This window comes from Schistocerca gregaria, chromosome 9, assembly GCF_023897955.1.
Source record: "Schistocerca gregaria isolate iqSchGreg1 chromosome 9, iqSchGreg1.2, whole genome shotgun sequence".
Lineage (NCBI taxonomy): Eukaryota > Metazoa > Arthropoda > Insecta > Orthoptera > Acrididae > Schistocerca > Schistocerca gregaria.
This window is the reverse complement of record NC_064928.1, coordinates 217,832,421-217,858,895: the sequence shown is the minus strand read 5'-3', so window position 1 is coordinate 217,858,895 and position 26,475 is coordinate 217,832,421. Positions and strand designations below refer to the sequence as shown.

General features: G+C 44.5%; 1 protein-coding gene across 6 annotated transcripts in view; it reads left to right on the top strand.

The window, feature by feature from the left end:
* The window catches only part of LOC126291997 (kinesin light chain), a 390,450-nt gene that overhangs the window by 9,916 nt on the left and 354,059 nt on the right, over positions 1 to 26,475 (top strand). For 2 of the 6 annotated variants that reach the window (XM_049985775.1, XM_049985773.1), the window contains exon 1: positions 2,441 to 2,664. The exons of the other annotated variants lie outside the window; for them this stretch is intronic. The gene's annotated coding sequence lies outside the window, so the exon portion shown is untranslated. Of the gene's footprint in view, positions 1 to 2,440; positions 2,665 to 26,475 lie in introns of those variants that run through there. 6 annotated transcript variants of the gene reach the window in all.

The following is a 26,475-nucleotide window of genomic DNA, read 5'->3' as shown; positions in this document are numbered from 1 at the left end:
TAGTTTTAATCTGCCAGGAAGTTTCAAGAATCATCCGGTTTAAAGAAAATCATAACTATTGTTATTTGAGATATTTGCGTGAACAATGTACTGTTGGAAAGAGCAACCTCTCGAGTTTTACATGGTTCCCGCTAGGTAACAGCAGTGTGGGCTCACTTCAGTTCTAGGAAATATGGTGTCGGAACAACAGAAAGCGTTTTGCGTTTTATGTTCTGCGTAGTGTGGGTCAGTAATAACTGTTCAACGTGACTTTAGTACTGGGTATGGTGTGGATCCACCTACAGCACGGAGCATTAGGGTGACGGCACGAACAATTCGTAAAAACAGATTGTTTGTGTAAAGGCAAATCGCCGGGCCATCCCCGAGTGTGTGACACAGATGTCGAACGCATACGCTATAGTTTCACAGGGGGTCCGCAGAAATCCGTTTGCCGTGCAGCTCGACTGCTCAGCATGTCCTCGGTGTCCGTCTGACGCGTGTTGCGTCCACGTTTAAACATGAAACCATACAAAATCCGACTACTGCAAGCTCTTCTTGAAGGTGACAAACAAAAACGTGTGGAGTTTTGTAATTTCATTCTTGGCAAAATGGAGGATGATAGTTTTCTTCAACGCTGAATGTTTAGTGACGAGGCAACACACCATTTTAAATGGAAACGTGAATGTGAGAAAATGGGATAGGAAACAATTACATGAAGTTGTACAACATAACATGGAGTCTCCAAAATTTAATGTTTTTTGTACAGTTTCACGGGAAAAGGTGTACGGTCCATTTATCTCTGCCGAGAACACTGTTACAGGAAGCACATAACTCGAGATGCTTGAGTAGTTTCTTTTCCCACGGGACTTTATCTACATCTACATGGATACTCTGCAAATCACATTCAAGTGCCTGGCAGAGGGTTCATCGAATCACCAGGATGGAGCACCGCCACACTGGCTTCTGGAAATATGGGAAATTTTAAATCGAAGATTTACGGAACGATGAATCGGTCGTACTGGACCAAATGATTCAGTCTTACATTACTGGCCTCCAAGGTCACCGGACCTAACTTTAAGTGGTTATTTCTTGTGACTGTTTATAAAAGACTGTTTGTGTGCCTCCGTTACCAACAACAATGAACGAACTGAGACATCGCATAGGCCGGTATTACAATATCAAATTTCTCTGTCAAATAACTTTGTCCAGTATCTTTGTCAAAGATATTTGATGGTGTAATATGGAACTTTGTCAAATGTCGTCCAATATTTGATCAAATCTAGGGTCTCGCTGTAGATTTGATCAAAGAAGTCGCCTGTCTTCTGTTCACTGCAATGTGGCATGTTACCACATGGAGCGCTAGCATAGCTGCATTCTGTCGTCTGTAGTGTTTTTATAAACATTGCCGGTAAATACAATTGGTGTGTGCCGACAGCTACGAAATCAATAACAACGTGAGGCACGCCGAATAAAAAAAAAATAGATTACGAAGATTGGAGACCTAACGTAATTTAACGTAACCCTCTCGTGTAGCACAGAACCGGAGTGTTACAGTGAGCCTGTCTTCTGCAGATGTAGCAGTTCTTAAGTGAATATTGTGCTTTGTGATATGAGGATACACTTCATTGAGCACATACAGAAGTGTATGCTCATCCATTCTTAAGTAATTGGTGTACGACTTTACGTCCTCCACTATAAGCTCACTTAACAAGTTTTGTTTAATGCTTTCATCGTGTCGACGTAAAACCCACGGCTTCACCCAGGTATGTTTCCCTTTTTTTCCCGCTTCTCCTCCGCATGTGCACACAGTGCAATTGTGGTACATGCAACTGCTGCGGTTAATAAGTTGTTGTTGTCAGCCATCTTGAACTTTGACGAAAAATGATGACAGTGGTAATACCCCTTCTAACGCTACGTCAAAGATCTTTGTCAAATGTATTTGACGGAATATTTGATCAAATCTTTGACAAAGAACTTTGATAGTGTAATACCGGCCATAACAACAGCTGTGGAAGCTGTAACTCGAGACACGTTCGCTGAAGTGTGGGAACAATTCCAATACCGCATTGACATACGCCGTGCACCTCAAGAGGAGCATATCGAACACCTATGAAAAGGTATGAAAAATTTTGAGTGCCCCATCCCTCAAAAGACAAAAATTAATTGTATGTGTATTAGTTTCAGAAATATAGACGTGCCAGATCGGATGATTCTTTTTGATACAGCCCGTATTATTGAAAGTGTGAAGGATCCCTTAAATCTTGTACGGGTTCTCGTGTCCCGGACGTGGTTGTTCTGCCGCGCTAAGGAGGTGGTGTGGGCAGAGTGTGATGGGAGGGGAGGGAGCAGGGACCGGCGGTGAGTCATGCGAGGCCACAGCCGCCTCCCCCCCCCCCCCCCCCAATCCTTGTGGTTAGTTTGCGTGTGAGCGGCCCGCTGTCCGGCCAGTGCGGACGGGAACGGCTCCGTGGGCATTTCACCAGACGGCTGGTTTGCGCGTGAGCGGTGCGTTCATCTCATCTGTGTGTGTCTCGAGTGATCGGAAATGGGGCAAGCTGAATCTGCTCTCCGTATACGTCACGACGACTGACGCTGGAGGTGAAGGATAGTCTCATCTCTGGAGGCTTCGTTGAGGAGGACCGCAGGTTGGAACATTACGGAATTAGGAGGAAACCGCAACAATAGGTAATTTAATGTTATCGTTAAACAAGCCCTACCGGACCACGCGATGTACACGAGACTTTTTTCAGTTTTTTTGTTAGTTTTTCTGTGTGTCCGAATTATCATCGTTCTCCCAGAATGAGCCCTTTGCCTCTCGTTAGAGCAAATTGTACGGATCTTCTCTTTTCTTTTGCTGCCTGGCCAGCTTCTCCAGTCGTGAATTTCCTCATTACAACTTTTCTGTGTGGTACATAAAGATATGTTAATCCTGCTTATTTTCAGGTCTTTTTTATTACACCGATACATTTTATTGCTTCAATTTTAGCTCTACTGCGATTTCCTCAACCTTTCTAATTAATCTGGTGGCTCCATTCTTTTAATATGCCCATAGAATCTTAGCCATTTTTTTTCTTACCCCAAAAATACTCTTCAGCTCCATTATTAGTTCATAGTGTGTGTGTGTGTGTGTGTGTGTGTGTGTGTGTGTGTGTGTGTTCCTTTTCCAGTATAATGTGGATCTAAGATTTTCCTGATTGCTTTTCGTTCTCTGTTCTGAATTTGTGTTTTGGTTTGACGACGTTGTATACGATGCAGTTTATTGTTGAAATTGCAACTGTTCTTCCTGGATGGCTACTTTACCTGCTAATAGCCTTTTGCACGAGAGTTAAATTCCTGTTTTTGACCAGAAATGAGTCACCTACTGGTTTTAGGTATTTTCCGTTATCTGCAAAGGGAATAAAACGTAGTTGTTTACAAAACTATAAATGTTGTATTTAAAAAAAAAGTTCAAATGTGTGTGAAGTCTTATGGGACTTAATTGCTAAGGTCATCAGTCCATAAGCTTACACACTACTTAACCTAAATTATCCTAAGGACACACACACACACACACACACACACACACACACACACACACACACACACACACACACACACGAGGGAGGACTCGAACCTCCGCCGGGACCAGCCGCACAGTCCATGACTGATGCAGCGCCTGTGACCAATCGGCTAATCCCGCGCGGCTGTTGTATTTTACGTAATTGCTGTAAATACGTTGAAGCTGGCTGTCGCCTAGTTTTGACCGGACAGACATAAATCCGAAAAGGTCGTGGTCTCGGCGAAGCTTCCCCAAATCCTCGTACTCGAAGTATACAGCTTGCCGTTCTGGTAGTTGCACGTTTTATGCCAAGCAGGTGCGCGCGGCAATCTCACTTTGGCCGAAGTAACTCGTTGGTGGCAGAGACGTGCACAGTAATGCCGAAGCTAGTTCTGAGAAAGTGCTGGTAGACGCGTAGAACAGTGATAATGAAGATGGAGAATAGTGTAAAAGTAATGTGCAGTGGAAAAAAGCTAGGCTAGTTAAGCAGTCATCAACTTAAAGAAGACGGGTTTGAACGACAGTGCTTTACTACACAACGTCCAATTAGAGGAGGTGACCTTTGCACAGACTTGCTAGCCAGTTAGTGGGGAACCTACAGCTAAGAGTGGATTCAGAGCAGCGGCGCAAGAAGGCATTCTTTCACGTCAGCAAACATTGCCAGGGGTGAAGGAAATGATAAGCGACAGGTAAAAATCCCAGGATTGACTGTACATCGAACCCGAGGCCTTTGCATGTGTAGTCTGGAATGTTGCTGCTGTTTCTTCAGTTTGTACTTCATTAATTACAGGCTGCACAGTAAAATCGGGCCTTTGAAATGCCCTGGGCTTGAGACTAAGCAGTTTTCTAATTAGTCAAATTATAAAACTATTGTTAGAATGTCTACTATTAAAACAGCCTTGATCACGATTTATTTATTAAGGTGACCGGTTTCGACCACTACTGTGGTCAGCTTCAGCAGAAAGAGGTTCCTACTCAATGGTCTGAAGATGACCACAGTAGTGGTCGAAACAGGTCACCTTAATAAATAAATCGTGATCAAGACTGTTTTAATAGTAAATATTTGTGACACATTGATCACTGTCACTCCCATAATGTATTGAAAAGTAAATATTGCTAAAATGTCTGTTAGCATACTGGCTGGCTCTGAGCACTGTGGGACGTAACTTCTGAGGTCATCAGTCCCCTAGAACTTACAACTACTTAAACCTAACTAACCTAAGGACATAACACACATCCATGCCCGAGCCAGGATTCGAGCCTGCGACCGTTGCGGTTGCGCGGTTCCAGACTGTAGCGCCTAGAACCGCTTGGCCACCCCGGCCGGCTGTTAGCATACTCATTCCAATCTGAACATACACTCCTGGAAATTGAAATAAGAACACCGTGAATTCATTGTCCCAGGAAGGGGAAACTTTATCGACACATTCCTGGGGTCAGATACATCACATGATCACACTGACAGAACCACAGGCACATAGACACAGGCAACAGAGCATGCACAATGTCGGCACTAGTACAGTGTATATCCACCTTTCGCAGCAATGCAGGCTGCTATTCTCCCATGGAGACGATCGTAGAGATGCTGGATGTAGTCCTGTGGAACGGCTTGCCATGCCATTTCCACATGGCGCCTCAGTTGGACCAGCGTTCGTGCTGGACGTGCAGACCACGTGAGACGACGCTTCATCCAGTGCCAAACATGCTCAATGGGGGACAGATCCGGAGATCTTGCTGGCCAGGGTAGTTGACTTACACCTTCTAGAGCACGTTGGGTGGCACGGGATACATGCGGACGTGCATTGTCCTGTTGGAACAGCAAGTTCCCTTGCCGGTCAAGGAATGGTAGAACGATGGGTTCGATGACGGTGTCCCCTCGACGATCACCAGAGGTGTACGGCCAGTGTAGGAGATCGCTCCCCACACCATGATGCCGGGTGTTGGCCCTGTGTGCCTCGGTCGTATGCAGTCCTGATTGTGGCGCTCACCTGCACGGCGCCAAACACACATACGACCATCATTGGCACCAAGGAAGAAGCGACTCTCATCGCTGAAGACGACACGTCTCCATTCGTCCCTCCATTCACGCCTGTCGCGACACCACTGGAGGCGGGCTGCACGATGTTGGGGCGTGAGCGGAAGACGGCCTAACGGTGTGCGGGACCGTAGCCCAGCTTCATGGAGACGGTTGCGAATGGTCCTCGCCGATACCCCAGGAGCAACAGTGTCCCTAATTTGCTGGGAAGTGGCGGTGCGGTCCCCTACGGCACTGCGTAGGATCCTACGGTCTTGGCGTGCATCCGTGCGTCGCTGCGGTCCTGTCCCAGGTCGACGGGCACGTGCACCTTCCGCCGACCACTGGCGACAACATCGATGTACTGTGGAGACCTCACGCCCCACGTGTTGAGCAATTCGGCGGTACGTCCACCCGGCCTCCCGCATGCCCACTATACGCCCTCGCTCAAAGTCCGTCAACTGCACATACGGTTCACGTCCACGCTGTCGCGGCATGCTACCAGTGTTAAAGACTGCGATGGAGCTCCGTATGCCACGGCAAACTGGCTGACACTGACGGCGGCGGTGCACAAATGCTGCGCAGCTAGCCATTCGATGGCCAACACCGCGGTTCCTGGTGTGTCCGCTGTGCCATGCGTGTGATCATTGCTTGTACAGCCCTCTCGCAGTGTCCGGAGCAAGTATGGTGGGTCTGACACACCGGTGTCAATGTGTTCTTTTTTCCATTTCCGGGAGTGTAATTCACAGAAATGTGTTTTGCCATCTCAGAGTCATCCATCTGAAAATCTTCATTTTCTTATTTAGTACGAAATTAGTCATAAAATACCATTAAAGTGAAACAGTTCCTAAAAACTAAATCACAGAAGTTAAGACTTCTTCTTCAGGTGAACCAGGTCGGGTAAAAAGGGTGGTGATGGATAAGGTATTTTTACAAAGGCGTGCTTTTACATCAAATTGAATTTATTCCATAGTAAATTTGTGTCACTTTTTGAAAATTGTTGTCCGAAAAAGCTACCCAGAAAATCCACTTAAAATAAAGGGTAAGCCATGGGTAACTAAAAGAATTAAAATCTCGGGTAAGACGAAGAGAGAAATTTATATAAAGGCAAGAATAATTCAAGATCCAACACTACGTGCATACTACAAAAAACACTGCTATATTTTAAGGAAATTATTTGATGATTAGTCTCCACTCACGCTTACAGTATGATTGGGGAACTTGCGTACAAGTAAATCGAGGTTTTGCTCTAAAGCTTCCAGTTCCATCAGGGGATGAGCTTATCGATCGATAGAGGGATCCAGTTATCGTTTTTTGTCCACCCCTGATACCGTGTCTCGCTCAACAATCTCACGTGCAGTGTCTGTCTCGGTGGATTTGATTTTCTTGTCTACTGCAACAAATACACCACCTCCATTCCACATTTGCCTATCCTTTCGATACGAATTTCATGTGAACTACACTTTGTAGTTTTATGGTAGGTTCTTATTGATGACGCCTATTGTCGTCATCTCCTCACCCGTGATGATATTTTCAAGTAAGGAATTGTCCACATTTTGCACTTAAATCACGCTGTTCGTTTTGAATACTACACTACTGGCCACTAAAACTGCTACACCAAGAAGAAATGCAGATGATAAACGAGTATTCATTGCACAAATATATTATACTAGAACTGACATGTGATTACATTCTCACGCAATTTGGGTGCACACATCCTGAGAAATCAGTACCCAGAACAACCACCTCTGGCCATAATAACGGCCATGATACGCATGGGCATTGAGTCAAACAGAGCTTGGATGGCATGTACAGGTACAGCTGCCCATGCAGCTTCAACACGATACCACAGTTCATTAACAGTAGTGACTGGCGTATTGTGACGAGCCAGTTGCTGGGCCACCATTGACCAGACGTTTTCAATTGCTGAGAGATCTGGAGAATGTGTTGGCCAGGGCAGCAGTCTAACATTATATATCTCCAGAACAGGTCCGTACAGGACCTGCAACAAGCGGTCGTGCATTATCCTGCTGAAATGTAGGGTTTCGCACGGATAGAATGAAGGGTAGAGCCACGGGTCGTAACACGTTTGCAATGTAACGTGCACTGTTCAAAGTGGCGTCAATGCGAACAAGAGGTGATCGAGACGTGTGACCAATGGCACATCATCACGCAGGGTGATACGCCAGTATGGAAATTGAGAACACAGGCGATGTCGCCAAACACGGATGCGACCATCATGATGCTGTAAACAGAGCCTGGACTCATCCGAAAAAATGACGTTTTGCCATTCGTGCACCCAGGTTCGTCGTTGAGTACACCATCGCAGGTGCTCCTGTCTGTGATGCAGCGTCAAGGGTAACCGCAGCCACGGTCTCCGAGCTTGATAGTCCATGCTGCTGCAAACGTCGTCGAACTGTTCGTGCAGATGGTTTTTGTCTTGCAAACGTCCCCATCTGTTGACTCGGGGATCGAGACGTGGCTGCACGATCCGTTACAGCCGTGCGGATAAGATGCCTGTCATCTCGACTGCTAGTGATGCGAGGCCGTTGGGATCCAGCACGGCGTTCCGTATACCCTCCTGAACCCACCGATTCCATATTCTCCTACAGTCTTTGGATCTCGACCAACGCAAGCAGCAATGTCGCGATACGATAAACCGCAATCGCGATAGGCTACAATTCGACCTTTATCAGTCGGAAACGTGATGGTACGCATTTCTCCTCCTTACACGAGACATCACAACAACTTTTCAGTAGGCAACGCCGGTCAACTGCTGTTTGTGTATGAGAAATTGGTTGGAAACTTTCCTCATGTCAGCACGTTGTAGGTGTCGCCACCGGCGCCAACCTTGTGTGAATGCTCTGAAAAGCTAATGATTTGTTTCAAATGGCTCTGAGCACTATGGGACTTAACATCTGTGGTCATCAGTCCCCAAGAACTTAGAACTACTTAAACCTAACTAACCTAAGGACATCACACACATCCATGCCCGAGGCAGGAGCTACTGATTTGCATATCACAGCATCTTCTTCCTGTCGGTTAAATTTCGCGTCTGTAGCATGTTAATTTCGTGGTGTAGCAATCGCAATGGTCAGTAGTGTACTTCATAGCTATTAAAAATTCACGAGCACAAATTTTGAATCTGTATGGTGTTAGTAATCTGTAAGGGGCTAGGAAAAATTATTTTGTATTTTATGTCCGCCTTAAAAAGTATTATGTTTGAAAGTTTTTTATTTAAATGAGTTTTTTTATTTCAGATCGAACAGGAATCCACATTTTACCGGAAAGACATCTCTTTAATATTGTCTGCCAGTCTAATTTCAATCGATACCTTTAAGCGACTGTCCCAGTAATGAGACGCAGCAGCAAGCGTCTGTGTCTCATCGCACATCATTTTCTGTCCCTCACCTGGAAATAGTGGTCAGGTGGACCGCTGATCATCACGCCAAGATCATTGGATAGTCTGTCCGCAGACCCAACAAGAATATTATCACTCAGTGAGCTAAATAATAACAGCGAGGTTGTGCACTAATGATCACGAATTCATCGGATATACAAGAGCACCGAACGTTTGTCAAGAAAATTCTATGTAATGTTTAGAATTTCAGTTTGTTCCAAATGCTCGCTGCATGAAGGGTGTTACCTTTCAGGCTACCGCGACCATGTTATGAGGTTCGTTGTTGTTGTTGTTGTTGTTGTTGTTGTTGTGGTGGTCGTCTTCAGTCCAGAGACTGGTTTGATGCAGCTCTCCATGTTACTCTATCCTGTGCAAGCTTTTTAATCTCTCAGTACCTACTGCAACCTACATCCTTCTGAATCTGCTTGGTGTATTCATCTCTTGGTCTCCCTCTACGATTTTTACCGTCCACGCTGCCGTCCAGTACTAACTTGGTGATCCCTTGATGCCTCAGAACATGTCCTACCAATCGGTCCCTTCTTCTTGTCAAGTTGTGCCACAAACTCCTCTTCTCCTCAATTCTACTCAGTACCTCCTCATTAGTTATGTGATCTGCCCATTTAATCTTCAGCATTCTTCTGTAGCACCACATTTCGAAAGCTTCTTTTCTCTTCTTGTCTAAGCGATTTATCGTCTAAGTTTCACTTCCATACATAGCTACACTCCATACAAACACTTTCAGAAACGACTTCGTTGTGGATTTTCAAAAATGGTTCAAATGGCGCCTTGAGCACTATGGGACTCAACTTCTGAGGTCATTAGTCCCCTAGAACTTAGAACTATTTAAACCCAACCAACCTAAGGACATCACACACATCCATGCCCGAGGCAGGATTCGAACCTACGACCGTACGATCGCGCGGTTCCAGGCTGAAGTGCCTAGAACCGCACGGCCACTTCGGCCGACCCTATGGATTTTCACTGCACCTAATCACACAGTCGTGTTTATGAACTGTACGATTTACCTAGGAAGTAGACTCATCAATAAACGTAGTGTTTCGATGTAACTTTCGTCCTTATCTAATTTGCCCGGTTTGAGAGGCGAACGTCTTCTTAACACACTAAGACCAGTCACATGTAGGACATGCAGCTCGCGGCCGGTTTCACAGGTGTACCGCACTTGACTGACGACGCCGTTAGACACACGCTGTTAAATCATTCTGTGGCTAAGCGAGCGCTCACTTTCAGCAGGGCACTTAATGACACTCCTAAATACTACGGCTACTGGGAAGGAGAATCTTTACATTAATTCATCAAACCAAAACGTCCGCAGCTCGTGGTCTAGTGGCTAGCGTTGCTGCCTCTGGATCACGGGGTCCCGGGTTCGATTCCCGGCCGGGTTTCTCAGCACGGGGACTGGGTGTTTGTGTTGTCCTCGTCATTTCACCATCATCATCATCATTCGTGACATGGGCTAGATTGGACTCTGTAAAAATTGGAACTTTATACAAGCGCTGATGGCCCCGCAGTTGAGCGCCCCACAAGCCAAAGCTCATCATCATGATCATCAACAACAAACCAAAACGCAAAGCGAATAGTGAAGGCAGTCATCTTTGCTGCAACTGTCGCTAACACTTGAGGTGGCGCGATTCGGCACTAGTTTTCTACGTTAGCCAAAATATGATCCATAGTCCAACAAAATTACTCCAAAAGTATGTCTGAAATTCGTATGAATAATTTTGTATGAATTTCAAAGGTTGTGAAGCCCTGTTATTAGAAACACCCTCTATAAAACCCGACTTTTGAGGATTTTAGACGTACTCCTTGCAGATAACTAGGATGCTAGCATGTCCGGGTGGGATCCCGCAGCGGATTAACGTCCGTTAGCGTGGTGCATCGACCAACGAATGCGTGATTTATTTCGGTGGTTACTGTGTTGGTTACAACATTGTAAAATATATAAAACTTCCCTCATTCCCTCGCGGTGTTTCTGTTTCCGGGCCTCTGTCCATGCTTCTTATCGGCATCGTGTATTCGGCTTCATCTTGATTGCCTTATTGGCTGCCCATATTTCTTTGCTCTTCCGGCTGTGATCTTGCTTGCGTTCTTCGGTCCATTTTACGCCTGTTTGTTTGTCACAATCTCATGTAGTTTGCTTTTCTTAATGATATTTCTGAATTTTATTCTGTCGTTTATTGCGTCTGCTGTTATGTTGAGTTGGTTCAGGTCGTTTTTTACCTCTGCCACCGATTTGTTGTTTCTCTTTTACAATAAATAATTATAAATGTTCCCGGACTTTTAAGTACACCATATAACACAACATTGTACACATATCATACATATGCCATTTTGAAGAGGAACCATGAAAAAGTTTTCTTTTTTCATGCATACCTCCACAGCGTAGTTTGTCGATTGTCAGCGCTAGTCTCAAACATTGCGAGTTTGGGTGCGGCGGGAGCTTTGTGTGTGTTGTGGAGTTCGACAAAAACAGGTGTGCTACAGATGCTACAGATGGTGAACAGATGTTTAGAACCAAGTACGGTAAGAAGCCACCAACAAGGAAGGCCATTTACCTCTGGCACAACAAATTCGTTACTACGGGTTGTTTGCGCCTGGCAAAGAGAAGCGGACGTCCCAGTGCGAGTGAAGTGAATGTGGAGCGCGTACGAGAGACATCCATAAGGAGTCCAAAGAAATCGGTGCGTCCTGCATCCCGTGAACTCGTAATGGCTCCAATGACAGTGAGGAAAGTCCTGCGACAGAAACTGTCTATGAAACCATTCAAATTGGAGCTAGTGCAGAAGCCGCAGTCGCCGATGCCATGCTGCGACGGGTATGGCTAGAATTCGATTACCGTATTGACGTCTGCCGGGTCACTTATGGTTCGCATATCGAATGTTTGCAGAAAGAAAAAAAAATATAAGAGTTTCTCTTCAAAATGTAATATGTATGACATCTGTTCAGTGTTTAGTTCTTGCGCAATAAATAATTGTGAGTGTTCCCGGATTTTATGTACGCCTTGTGTATATCCACAAACTTAAAATGAAATAAATTCCGTCAAGTCGTGAAAACAGGCCAGGAAAGAAAGGGACTTGCTGAGCGCCGAAGATGGCACGGCTCCTGGAACAGATGTATTTTCCCAGTGACCTCACTTGCCCCACGGCGGCGCTGATGTCACAGCTTTAGCTGGTTTCGCAAGCTTGTACAGCCACAGGTCAGTCGTGTTTACGTCTGCTGGGCTACAGGTTCCCCGTAGTTTATATTAATAGGGATGGTGATAGTTCGTTAAACTAAATTCGCTGTTTTCCCTTGTTTTATAAATAAACTAGCTGCACCAGACCGCGCTTTGATGTGACTGTTTTAAATGGGAAATATGCTTCTGATTTGTATGGGAAATGGACATACGTCCCAATCTCCTCCTCTCCCCTACCTATGCCCGTCGCCCCGCCTCCTTTCTTCGTTCGTCTCTTTCTCCATCCGCCCTCCCCCCCTCTCTCTCTCTCTCTCTCTCTCTCTCTCTCTCTCTATCTATCTATCTATCTATCTATCTTTCTCTTCTCATGACAAGGCAGCTGGCAACGCTGTTCGTCTCGCTTCGCGTAGCGCGCCGTCCGCTAACGGGTTGACGCGAGTCGCTGAACTCACCGGGTGTGTGGTGGGGGGGGGGGGGGGGGGGGGGGGCGCTGGCGAAATAGCCAGGTACCTCCTGGAAATGGAGTGTGAACGGTCTGGTGTGGTGCTAAGTACTGGCTATCTTGCAGCACTCGGCTCCCTCTGTGCGTGCATGAGACACGGCGCGCAGAAGAGATCAGGGTGGCGCCGTCTTCCTTGACTTCATGAAGGCATTTGATACAGTGCCGCACTGTTGCTAAGCGAACAAAATACCAACATACCCAGTAGCGGACCAGCTTTTTGATTGGATTGAGGACTTCGTTTGCAAGCGTTTTTCTCTTAACGGAACAAAATCGACAGATGTACATGTAATTATGGAGTACGTCAACAGTCTGTCACAACATCAATACTGTTTACAATATACAGCAGGCTTAGTCAATCATTTTTATGTACCACCTACTTTCGCATCTCTGTTAGCAGTAACATTTCAAGATTTTAAACATGGCTGAAACAGCAATTGTTGAAATTCTTCACAGTAAAGGATGACAGCCAAAGCAGTTGCAGGATAAAGATTTATTAAAATTCTTGGCCAAGGTTTCGGTATTTATAAATATACCTTCATCAGAAGTAAAAAATCCTGAACAGGAAGACACTTTCATTAGCAAAACCTTAGCATCGGAAATGAGAAACACTAAAGCTTAAGTAACAGTGAAATTACCAGAGTAATACAGGCACGAAATCTTTTAGTTTCTTACTAAAATTACATCATGCAATGGAGATTAATAAAACAATTTTGCCAATGGCGTCGTCAATAATTTCAATAATTAAGACACCTCCATTTGTACAACATGACTATGGGCACAAGGTCAATGCGAACAGTTTAGCACCAGTATTTCGCCTATGAACTATCGAGACAAGAGTGTGAAAGCAGTAGGGCAGATGGTTTCGCCAAGAGAGGGCACTTGTGGTATGTGCCAGACACTCGCGCATATTAAAATCCATGGATACATACATAAGCGCATCAAAATTATTAAAAGTTATGCTAATTCAGACCTTCTGTCTTAATAAATAAAATATATCAGACCATTTAAAACCATTTATGTAAAATAGAAAATATGGAACCAATTTACCTGTGTCCTAGTGTCAAACAGATGAAGCTTGCGCTATGGAACACATCTAAAGAGAGAGGGCACTTCGTGCCTGTATTGCTCTGGTAATTTCACTGTTACTTAAGCTTTCCGATGCTAAGGTTTTGCTAATGAAAGTGTCTTCCTGTTCAGGATTTTTTTATATATCTGATGAAGGTATATTTATATATACCGAAACCTTGGTCAATAATTTTATAAATTTTTATCCTGTAACTGTTTTGACTGTCATCGTCCGCAGCTCGTGGTCGTGCGGTAGCGTTCTCGCTTCCCGCGCTCGGGTTCCCGGGTTCGATTCCCGGCGGGGTCAGGGATTTTCTCTCCCTCGTGATGACTGGGTGTTGTGTGATGTCCTTAGGTTAGTTAGGTTTAAGTAGTTCTAAGTTCTATGGGACTGATGACCATAGATGTTAAGTCCCATAGTGCTCAGAGCCATATGAACCATTTGACTGTCATCCTTTATTGTGCAGTAACATTTTCAAACTACCGGATGCTATCTCAAGAGTGGTGCTAAAGTTACAGCAATTGACGGCATATAATAATAATAATTAGTAACCAGATGCTGTACGTCAAAATTTTATGAAAATCTGTTGAAAATGTTTGAAAAAACATCGCCCGTCATAAACGCTGGAACGCTCGCTAGTGGCGGGGTATTGAATTCTCCAACGATTTTCGGAATGGAATGTCCCATGCGTCTAACACCGCGTTCGAAGTCTGTAAATTCCCGTGCTGCGGTCGTAATCGCGTCGGAAACCTTTTCACATGGATCACCTGAGTACAAATCAATGCACTGCCCTTTTGTACCCTGTGTACGCGACATTACCGCCATCTGTGTATTTGCAATCGCCATCGCATGACGTTTGTCACCTCGTTGTAAAAAGGACAAGAGTTGAGGAAATATGCGTTTCTAGGATTTGTATCGTTATTATAATTGTAGTTTGTATATCTTTGCTTCGGGCCAAGCAAACACATTGTTTCTCATTGAAGTCAAGTTCAGCGGATGTGTCGTAATCTGTCGACAAGGTAACTAAATTTGACAATCTGCATTCACCCATACTCGACCTTCAGCAGTGTTTCATGCTTTTTTATTTGCTGAAACCACACTGCGCAACATCAAAGGATCACTTTTTCTAAACCCCGCAGTTGTCCCCCAGAGACACGCTTAAGTTTGAAATTAGGCTCAAAGGTGCCCACAAGCGTCCTCTTTAGTGGCGCCGTGCGACGCTACGAACGGCAAAGGCGTCGACACAAGTGTCACACAGTAAGGTCACGACGAGGTTACCCACATTTCGTCCCCATCTTTCGACGTCTGCGATGGAGATCAGGACCGCGACACCCAGTGTTGAAGTCACGCGGTTTTCGTATAGTGTCGGAGAGAAACGTTCGAGACACACCGCCGCTCAGTATCGAGAGGGGTTGGCATAAACCGCGTCAGGGAATCCACCTCATTCCCTGCGGTGTTGATTCCCACATATTCGGGTTGAAAACGGCAGTTCGCAGTGCAGTGGGCAAGATGATGATGGACGGCCGCTTTGGCCGAGCTGTTCTAGGCAATTCAGTCCGGAACCGCGCTGCCGCTACAGTCGCAGGTTCGAATCCTGCCTCGGGCATGGATGTGTGTGATGTCTTTATGTTAGTTAGGTTTAAGTAGTTTTAAGTTCTAGGGACTGATGACCTCAGATGTTAAATCACATAGTCCTTCGAGCCATTTGAAGATGATGATCTTGACACTCGTTAATACAGCGGCCACCCTCGGTCATTCAACCCTTCTCTAAGGACATTGTGGGGCTACATCTCCATTGAACGTAATCCTACCCCTTTGGAATGCAGTGCGACCGCAATTTTTGCTCTGTTACAATTTTGTATTTGCTGCTCTGTTAAAATTTTGTATTTGCGGGGATCCACAGCCTCCAGATGTTTAATAAACGTAAACATGGTCCGTAGTTGGCTGTAATGCATTTTTTATTTAGTCGTGGGATTAAATAATTACAAGTAAAAGTTAAGAATGATTTGAAAATGACGTGAAATACGGATGTTACGAACGTGCTTGACAACGACGCGTAGTCGAAATTAGCTAATCGCACGATTAACCATGCTGTTCTGTTCGCGTCTATATGGCCCGAAATGGTTATAAATTTCGTTTATTATTATTTAAATATCAAAACAACTTAATGAAGCCGCGCGGGATTAGCCGAGCGGTCTAGGACGGTGCAGTCATGGACTGTGCGGCTGGTCCCGGCGGAGGTTCGAGTGCTCCCTCGGGCAGTGTGTGCGTGTGTTTGTCCTTAGGATAATTTAGGTTAAGCATAAACGTTATTCAGACAACAGAGACAAGTTTTTTATGATACTATGTAAGTACAACTCAGTCCTATATTCACGTTACTTTAATATTCGGACACTTTGCGGAACTAATCATTTCAAGACAAGATTTTATGGAATATAAATGTTTCAAAATCTTGTCGGGTAGCCATTCTGTTTTTAGCACTTCTTTCAAACGGTGCGGCATACTGCAAATGATCTTTTTTGAGTAGTCTGTTGTAGACCGTCCCATTATTCTTTCAATCGACGCTTCAGAGTTTCCTTCGACGATACTGCTGTTTTTCTAATACGTCGCTCCAGTTTTCCCCTCACATTCGTAGTGGGGTTGAGATATGGTGATTGAGGTGGTGGTTCTAAGACTTCGGGGGTAAATGTACAACGAATATCCCTGCACAATGCGAGACTTATGTTTCGGGTCATTGCCTGGTGAAACTTGAACGTGTTTGATATGTCCACGGTTTCAGCACTATCCCATCAATTGTTCTTTTATGTTCGAATGGACATATTTGTCCATAATACTGTCGATGAACAGCAATTCGCCCAGTCCAAATATCGATATACGGCCCCAAACGAGAACGCTGCCACCTCCATGCTTTACAGTGGGATTAATATTTGTGACTGTAAAGTCTTCGTTCTTCCTCTGCCACACCACGATTCGCCCATCCGACTCAAAAACGTTAAATAACGTCGTTCCTCCATATTTCGTCCTTCGTACTAAACTCCCTGTTTTCGGTTCTGTTCATTCACATACGGTTTCATGCTGGCCACTCTTGCATTGTAGCCACTTTCATTCAGTGCCCTGCGAATCGTTTGAGGATGTAACTTCTGGCCAGTCTATTTTAGCAGCTCACGTGCTAATCTGGGTGCACTGAGTGTAGCATCCTGCTTAATTTTCCGCATTAGCTGCCTCTTGCCACGCGCATCCAGCTTCGGTGGCTGACCGGCCCTTTTGTGGTGTCGAGTCGATACGTTCCTCATTTTTGAATCGTCTGTTGATATCCGCCACAGTACTCTTACTTATGTTGAGCGTGGCAGCAATTTGCTTCCATGATTTACCTTTCGCGTTGTGAAAAATCCCAAGCTGTCGTATCTCAAAACTAGTATCAGCTCTGCGTGGCATCGTACCGCCTGGACAGTCGGCCGCTCTTGTAAGCACACACTTGCCCGCCGACTCGAAGTATTTACCCCGGTGTAAACGGTGGAAACAAGTGCGGCACTGCCATCTGTCCGTATATTAAAGTAGTGTGACCATCCAAGAGTGCTTTATTTCATTCGTATTATTTAACAAGTGGTATACGTTGTGTAAACAGCATTCATGCTATATTATTTTCTAGACATCTACCTTCATGTAATACGTGGTACATTATATTTTTATATTTTTCTTTTATTCAGAATACAGTTATGATGCAGCAAAGTAAAACGTTCTTAGTGACCGAATATTAAGGTTATGTTCTGGTCAGTGTAAGCCGGCATTAATATGATTACTCTAAAGTCAGATACTTTCTGCTTGTCTCATATTTTGTAGTAGTAATGACGTTCATTGTTCATACTTCCTCTCAGTATTCAACAAGTCAACAAAGGCGCTGCGTTTACAACAATCGATTTGTCGTTATGACTTTCAACTGTTCGAATATCTATTGTTTCTGCTCAGTTTGTGTTCTCCGTGATCTCTGACCAGTCTGAATTGTGACGTCATGGCGATTACATCACTGACTGACGCTAAGTTGGAAGAATTCGTGCCGGCCGCGGTGGTCTAGCGGTTCTAGGCGCTCAGTCCGGAACCGCGCACTGCTATGGTCGCAGGTTCGAATCCTGCCTCGGGCATGGATGTGTGTCATGTCCTTAGGTTAGTTAGGTTTAAGTAGTTCCAAGTTCTAGGGGACTGATGTCCACAGTAGTTAAGCCCCATAGTGCTCAGAGCCATTTTGAAGAATTCGTACTTTCCGCGCGCTATACGAGGTTGGAATAATAGACAAATGTGAAGGTGGTTCGATTAACCGCCTGCCAGGCACTTAAATCTTAAATGTGATTTGCAGAGTTTCCATGTAGATGTAGATGAATTAGTAAATACCACAACAGACGATCACTTTCGGAGTTTGAAGCTCACGTTAGTAATGCATCTGAAAGCGAGTGTTCTGATGGTATTTCCGACAGTCCACAGCCTGTTGAAAGTAGTGTACAGACTTCTGTTTCTAAAAATGGGAACATAGAATGGCAGTTGCAACTACCAACACGACGCTGCCGCTTACCTCCTTCGAACGTCATCAGGAGTACCCCGGGAGTTACCAGGTATGCAAGCAGCAGAATAAGTGATGTAAAACGTTCATCCGAAGTATTATTTCCTACAGTACTTCAGAATGTTATAATAGAGATATCAAATATTGAAGGGCAATGAATTAATGGTAAACAATGGACAAACATTGATCATTCTCTTTTTCACGCATACTTAAGACTTCTATTACTTGCGGGTGTATATCGCTCACACGGGGAATCCACAAAAAAAATTATGGATAAGGATACTGGTCGGAACATATATCGAGAAACCTCGTCCCTAGAAACATTCTGTAAAATATTGCGCGTCCTGAGATTTGATAAGAAATCCACAAGAGAGGAAAGACGATGTATTGATGAACTCGACGCACTTCGCGCTATCTGGGAGAAGTGATTACAAAGTCCCTCCTAAACTGTATAATCCAGGGCAAAATGTGATCGTCAACAAGCACCTGGTAGTAATTAGAGGCCGCTGTCCACTCAAGCAGTCATCCCATACAAGCTTGCAATATATGGGATCAGGGTATGGACTCTGTGTGACAGCAAATCTTCATATCTACTGAAAGACCAAATTTATACAGGAAAGTGTCAGGAAATGAGACTAGTTTGCTGATCGTACCTCTGATTTGCGAGATAAGAATGTAACATGTTTTTTTTTTTTTTTTTTTTTTGCGTCATACAATTTGGGACAGGTGCTCGAGAAATGAAAACTGACAATGTTAAGAACAATACGTAAAAATAACCCAGAGCTTCCACAAAATATGATCAACAAGGAGGATAATAGCTCTTCATTTTACTTCACAAATGACGCCACGGTCGCCAATTATATTTCTACGTGAAATAAGAACATTGTACTGATGAGTACTCTCCACCATGGCGGGGAAATGAGTGACAGGGCTGATAAGAACCCAAAAATGATTTTAAATTGTAATTGAAGGGGCTGTAGACACACCTGATGAGCTAACAGGTACATATACATGCAAACGAATAACCAGTAGACGGCCCGTGATGGTTTTCTACAATATTCTTGATGTTGCTATTCGTAAAGTACACCGTGTGATCAAACGTACGCGGACACGTGGCTGAAACTGGCTTACAAGTTCGTGGCGCCGTCCATCTGTAATCCTGGAATTCAGTATAGTGTTGGCCCACCCTTAGCCTTGATGACAGCTTCCACTCTTGAAGGCATACGTTCAGTCAGGTACTGGAAGGTTTCTTGAGGAATGTGCCCATTCTTCACAGCGAGCTGCACTGAGAAGAGGTGTCGATGTCGGTCGGTGAGGCCTGGCACGAAGTCGGCGTTCCAATACGTTCCAAAGGTGTTCTGTAGCATTCAGGCCAGGACTGTGTGCATGCCAGTCCATTACAGAAATGTGTAACCACTCCGCCACAGGCCGTGTATTATGAACAGGTGCTCGATTGTTTTGAACGATGCAATCGCCAACCCCGAATTGCTCTTCAGCAGTGGGAAGGAAGAAGTTGCTTAAAACATCAAGGTAGCCCTGTGCTGTGATAGTGCCACGCAAAACAACAAGGGGTGCAAGCCCCATCCATGAAAAACACGACCAACCAAAACAACAACGCCTCCGAATTTTAGTATTGGCACTACACACGCTAGCAGATGACGTTCACCTGGCATTCGCCATACCCACACCCTGCCATTGGATCGTCACACCACACAACGTCGCTGATATGGAGTACTGGCAGGAGGTGGCAGCACAATGCACCTAATGTGAAAAACTTATGTTTTGGGGAAGGTGTCCGGATACTTTTGATTGCATAGTGTATATGTCTTCCGAACTTCGATTGACCCTAACTGGAATGCAAGAAAACTGACTAGAAGCATTTTCCAAGAACAAAAGATTCTTGGAGAATGGTCAGGGCATCCAAGACTCTGAAGGAGTGCAATTGTGGCTAAATCAAAAACAACAAGAAAGTCTACTAAACGTGCACGTTGTTAATTCTGTCCTTCAAACAAAGACAATGATACAAACTTGTTGTGTGGAAAATGTAATAAAGACGTAAGCAAAACACACGCCACCTGCTTGTGTCTAAACTGCAGTGAGTAAGAAGGAAAGAAAGTAATATGATCAATCATTTTTTGGTGGAAATGTTGCTCATAATATTCCATGCATGGATATTAAAATAATAAATTTTCTTTGGTGAACTTATGTATATTATTATTAGCTACATACTGTACTATAACAAAAATGTGGATGGCTTACGAAAAATGCATGTGAGTAGAAGTTTCTTTCAGCATTTTTTAATGTCGGGTTGTATTGACCCGAACAGTACATTTATATAGTAAAAATGAACACAACGGCAACGTTAAATAAAAATTGCATTACAGCCTACTAAGGTCCATGTTTACGTTTATGTTGCTCTGTTGTTCGACGGAACAATGGGGATCTCACAAAACCATTCGACGAAATCTGAACATGATCAGAAGCAGCAAAGTGTACTTATGCTTTTTCAACCATCCTGCTGTGGCGTGATCACGCGGCAGTGCAACATGAACATGAATAAAACGGCAAAAGGTCCCTCAAGACCCTCCCCCCTTTTGCCGCCCCCGATTCGGCAACACTTTCGTGCCGCCCACACAACTTTGGTACCTGTCAGAAACTTAGCCTCGAGTTCGGCCTTGTGTCTCCTTGAGCGCGTGAAGGTAGGCAGACTCCACCTAGCGATGTCGAGGGGGTTGCCTAACCCTTACACGGTAGGATAGGCACCAAGCTGATTTGGTGTCGAAATTTCTGAAGATACATTTTTAAAGTCGTCAAGATAGGTGCTGCGTGGATGGCGCAGAGTGTGTTGCTGAACTGGCAGGTCTTAAAGGTATCCTTTGCCGTTTTATTCACGCACATGTTAATGTTGCACTACCGAGTGGTCACGCCACTGGACGACGGAAAACAGGAGCACTGTAAAAGCATAAATACCCTTCTCTGCTTCGGATGACGTTCAGATTTCGTCGAATGGTTTTGAGACGTCCCTAGTGTTCCACTCTGAACAACAGAGAAAAAACTGCGATGGCGGTGCATTCCGAAGTACTTCGGTGAGTTTGCTGTCTCACGATGTTCTTAGGAGTATTAAAACGACCGAGGGTTTCAGCAGTGTGAAAGGTTGTGAAGAACACCTTCCTGTTGGTCATCGTACTGCGAAGTATCGTTTTCGATAGCTAAATGTCTTTGGATCAACGACCCAGGGAAAGGGGTGCTTTCACTGACGACGTTTATGCCACCCCCTTGAAGCCTTTTCGTGTCGAATGTAAGCAGCGGTATGTGTGAAATGTTTTCCGCGGCGATCTACAAGAACACCGCGTGCTTTCAGCGCTGGGTGTCGCGTTTTTGATCTTCGATCCAGATACGTCAAAAGAAGGGGTGAAATGTGGGTAAGAGAGGGACGACCTTCCCATCGTATGACACATTCCCAGTGGCGTTGGGAGAATTGTTTGCCCAATATACATCCTGCCACATTCACAGGGTACACCATACACACCGGACACTCGAAGAGCAATGTCGTCCTGAACACGGCGCAACATATCTCGTATCTTGGGGGCGGGACGCAACACTGGTCTTAGCCCATGTTTCTGCAGCAGGCGTCCTAACTTAGTGCTAGGTGCTCCACAGTATGGCAGGAATACAGTACGTTTGGCCTCTTCTACTGATTCACCAGGTGTCTTTCATCGGCATCCCTTGAAAGCGTTTGCGATGTCTCATTTGCTGTATCCATTTTCCCCGAAAACACGTTTTAAATTCTGCAATTCATACTGTAGATGGTCGTCGTCAGAGATAAATTTGGCTCTATGAACCAACGTGTTCAGGACAGCTTTCTTGTCTACAGGGTTTCTAAGAAGCGATCCTTCGGTTCCGATGAGCAGTGTACGTTGGCAAGTTGCTGCACCCGCTTCAGTGTCGTGAATGATCTCGTAACCATTTCTGTGCTTGTATGTATCTCTTAATTCACTTGTTCGCTTGAGCAGCGGGTTGGTGACTTTGAGATGCTACAATGGCGTAGCGAAGTAGCTGCAAGAATTCGGTTGTTGAAGAGTGAACTGTGTACGTTGCATTTGTCTGAACCAAGATCACTGATGCATCATGTACGATGCCAGTGATTGTCAACAATCGGAAGTATACCTTTGGAGCAGTTACAAATAGCGTGTTGTTGTCGTCGTCATCTTCAGTCCTGAGCCTGGTTTGATGCAGCTCTCCATGCTACTCTATCCTGTGCAAGCTTCTTCATCTCCCAGTACCTACAAGAACCTATCTTCTCCCCAACCTGCTTAGCGTATTCATCTCTTGGTCTCCCTCTACGATTTTTACCCTCCACGCTGCCCTCCAATACTAAACTAGTAACTCCTGGATGCCTCAGAATGTGTCCTACCAACCGATCCCTTCTTCTAGTCAAGTTGTGCCACAAACTCCTCTTCTCCTCAATTCTATTCAGTACCTCCTCATTAGTTATGTGATCTACCCATCTAATCTTCAGCATTCTTCTGTAGCACCACATTTCGAAAGCTTCTTTTCTCTTCTTGTCTAAATTATTTATCGTCCATGTTTCACTTCCATACATGGCTACACTCCATACAAGTACTTTCAGAAATGACTTCCTGACACTTAAATCTATACTCGATGTTAACAAATTTCTCTTCTTCAGAAACGCTTTCCGTCATTGCCAGTCTACATTTTATATCCTCTCTACTTCGACCATCATCAGTTATTTTGCTCCCCAAATAGCAAAATTTCTTTACTACTTTAAGTGTCTCATTTCCTAATATAATTCCCTCAGCGTCACCCGACTTAATTCAACTACATTCCAATTTACTCGTTTTGCTTTTGTTGATGTTCATCTTATATCCTCCTTTCAAGACACTGTCCATTCCCTTCTATTGCTCTTCCAAGTCCTTTGCCGTCTCTGTCAGAATTACAATGTCGTCGGCGAACCTCAAAGTTTTTATTTCTTCTCCATGGATTTTAATACCTACTCCGAACTTTTCTTTTGTTTCCTTTATTGCTTTGTGTACATTCAAGATTTCCTGCTTCCTAAAGTGACCCTGTCCCAGACAAATGGCCAAACACTGTTGCAAACATTGAATGCTGTGGTTGTTGTCACGCTACCACATCCACTACAAGGTGAGTCAGCGAGAGAAGTGAATCAGGCACAACATTACCGATGACTATGACCGGAGAGGGCGCTACGGTATGACGTATGAGGAACAGTAACACCCCCCTAGGAGGAAACCATGTATGCTGTATCTGTGGCTCTGTGGTACAGCGCGTGTTAGACTGCAGTCTCTGTAACAAAGTATGATCGAATAAATCGTCTCTAGCATGGAAACCACGCATTTCCGGTCATAAGTTCGTCAGACCTTTTTTGTTTCGTAGCCTCTCGTTGGTCAATACTGAGAGTTTGTACACAGTGAAAAAAAATCGTCCTGCGTATACATACTGAACTGGTTCTAGTTGTTTTAACTCTTAAATCCTGCTTTTCCTCCTCTAACGATGGATACTCTGCTCCAATATGGAAAACTGTTGTGCATGGTCACTCTAAAACAGTTTTGGTTTGTTATTGCATAAGTTGTTCTTTAAAGCATAAAGCAATCTTCCTCAATAAACAAATTCTTCTACTTTCCAACAATGACAATAATATACAAAATTATAATTACAAAGACAATTCTTTTCAAGTTTTCAAACCACACACAGAGGAAGTCACCGTGAATTGTCAGGAGTGGGAGGAGAAGCTGTATACAGTTTCCGTCATATATCTAATAGGCATTATCCTGGCCATTTAGTTAGGATGACAACGCATGTAATGTACATTGCATGTACCATATGCCGATCCAAAGGTATCGAGCATATTTTATTATACATTTTTTAAAGTATGCTGTCCAAGTAGAAGATACAACTTTGAAATTCTGTCTTTTTAATGCGGTTATTATGTTTTCCATTGTTGCTTCTGTAGATCCGGTTGTAAGTAAAAGAAAATTGATTGCTTCCGACAGAATATAAAATAATTGCCATCACTTCTGATTGTAAAAATGTTTGCGTTACAGTTCGTTTTGGAACATCAACAGGGCAGGTTGCGGAGGTATTCGGTGGAGTTTTCCTCGACCTAATCTGGGCACAGTTCGCGAGAGACAAGTCTGGCACCTCTCCGTGTTTAATTCTTTCTTTTTTATGTTCTTGCGCCCATGGCGGCCCGGTGGAGTGCCGTATCTCGCCACCCTTCGCTTTGGCCCTGTCACTGTGCCAGTTATTGCGACCTCAGACATCGAACGCCGTGTTACGGCAGCCGGGCCAGCCGCAGCTGTGACGTCATCCGGGCCAGAGAGCTGCAGATTAGCAGTCTGTTAGCACGTGCGCACGTAACGCCAAGTGACAGCCAGATGCCGATAAGTGATACACGCCGCGCCAACAGGCAGTTACGACTACGGAGATGGTAACGCCTCTGCCGCTGTCGTCGTATTTTATGTCCTGCCACAGGTCCCAGGACACAGTCGAAACAACTGCACGGCTAGTTTTGGAAGAAGCTACGACCATGTAGGTTAATGTAGACGAATCGATTTTATGTGGAATTAAGAAAAAGTATTCCACTCAAGAGGAAGTTATTCATTTCCTTTCTTTGGTTGAAGAGAAGCACATATCCTTGTTAGATGGTAGCAGATACTGGGTTGGTGCATAAGTTCGAAGCTTTTTTCCGTAAGTCTAAAAAAACAACAGACGCACGTAACAGAGACTGTAGTCATCTGTAATGTATTCTCCTGCACTGTTTACAACAGTCTGCCAACGCTGTGGGAACTTAACGACTCCGCGACTGTAGAAATCTCTTGGTTTTAAGGCGCAGAACTCGTCGAGCCATGTTGGAGCGCATTTTCGTCACATCACTCCTCAGCCATCCTGGTTGTTGTTCTTCGATTGCGTCTGCAAGACCTCTCAATTGATGACAGTAAACGTCAGCAGTGATTGTAACACGTCGTGGAGGCAGTTCGTAGTATATCTCACGGTCCCCGTTTCACCAAACGCATAACATTACCTTTTTCCTGAACGTGGAGAGTCTTTAATGTCAGAACAATCCTCTTTAAAATGAGAAAATGATTTTCTTGCCGTGCTATGTCCAGTGGCATTATGCCTAAACACGGCGCAAATGTTTCTCGCTGCCTCGGCTGCTGTTCCCCTCTATTGAACTCAAGCAGAAGAAATGTCGGAAAAGTTCCGATTTTTCCACTTGGCACTCCATTTTCTGACATACATAGCTTTCCACACTATCTCCACACGACAAAATGACAATAAATATACCAAAATAGGAACAGTGAACTACATAGAAAAAGTGAGATTTGAAAAATAAGTCCATAGCAACGGGAAAAGCAACATGCACAGGCAAAACGAAGACACCAAGAACCTCTCTATCTCTCTGTCTGTCTGTCTGGTGAGGGAACATGCACTAATTCTATACATAGGAATTTTCTGACCGTCTTATTTTTCAGTAAGTATTAGTTGTTGAAACTTTTTTAAAGTACCATGGACAAGAGTTTTATTAGGAATCTGCTTTCTAGATTGATTCCATTTCTCATTTGTTCTAAGTCTGCTTCGTGCTTTACCTAAGACTGCCATATTTAATCGTTCCTTTTCATATCACCACAAATTGTTACAGCCACGGAGTTGTGTAGCGTGACTCATTCCGCTCCTAATTCATAGATGTTGTCGTAGGATGCTAGGCACTTTTTTCCGCCCCAGCGCCACCCACACCCAACCTAGGGTTATTGTGCGGTTCGGATGCCAGTGGATGCCCGCCGCCCCCCGCGTAAAAGATTGAAAAATAATTTTGTTTGTTAATGGCGAACAAAGCGATACTGGGATTACAATAAAGACGTGACGAGTACTATTTGTGTGGGGTGACTTCAGCTACACAACGCAGAAATGAAATTCTAAATATCTGCCGAAACACCGTAGAAAATGCGCCTGTCGACTCCGAGGAAATACACCTTGTAGATAGCTTCTAACAACACGTCGACAGTGAAGTCATCAGCCGGAGCACACGGGGGAGCGACAGAAGCTTGAAGCCCGGCGCAAATCATCCCGCGAAAGCCTACTTACAAAGTTTTATAAAGCACTAAGAAGTGAGGAATCTAGGAATACTGTACAGACTCATACGTATCGCTCCCGCAGGCAATGCGAAAACAAAAGTAATTGCCGCTCACTTC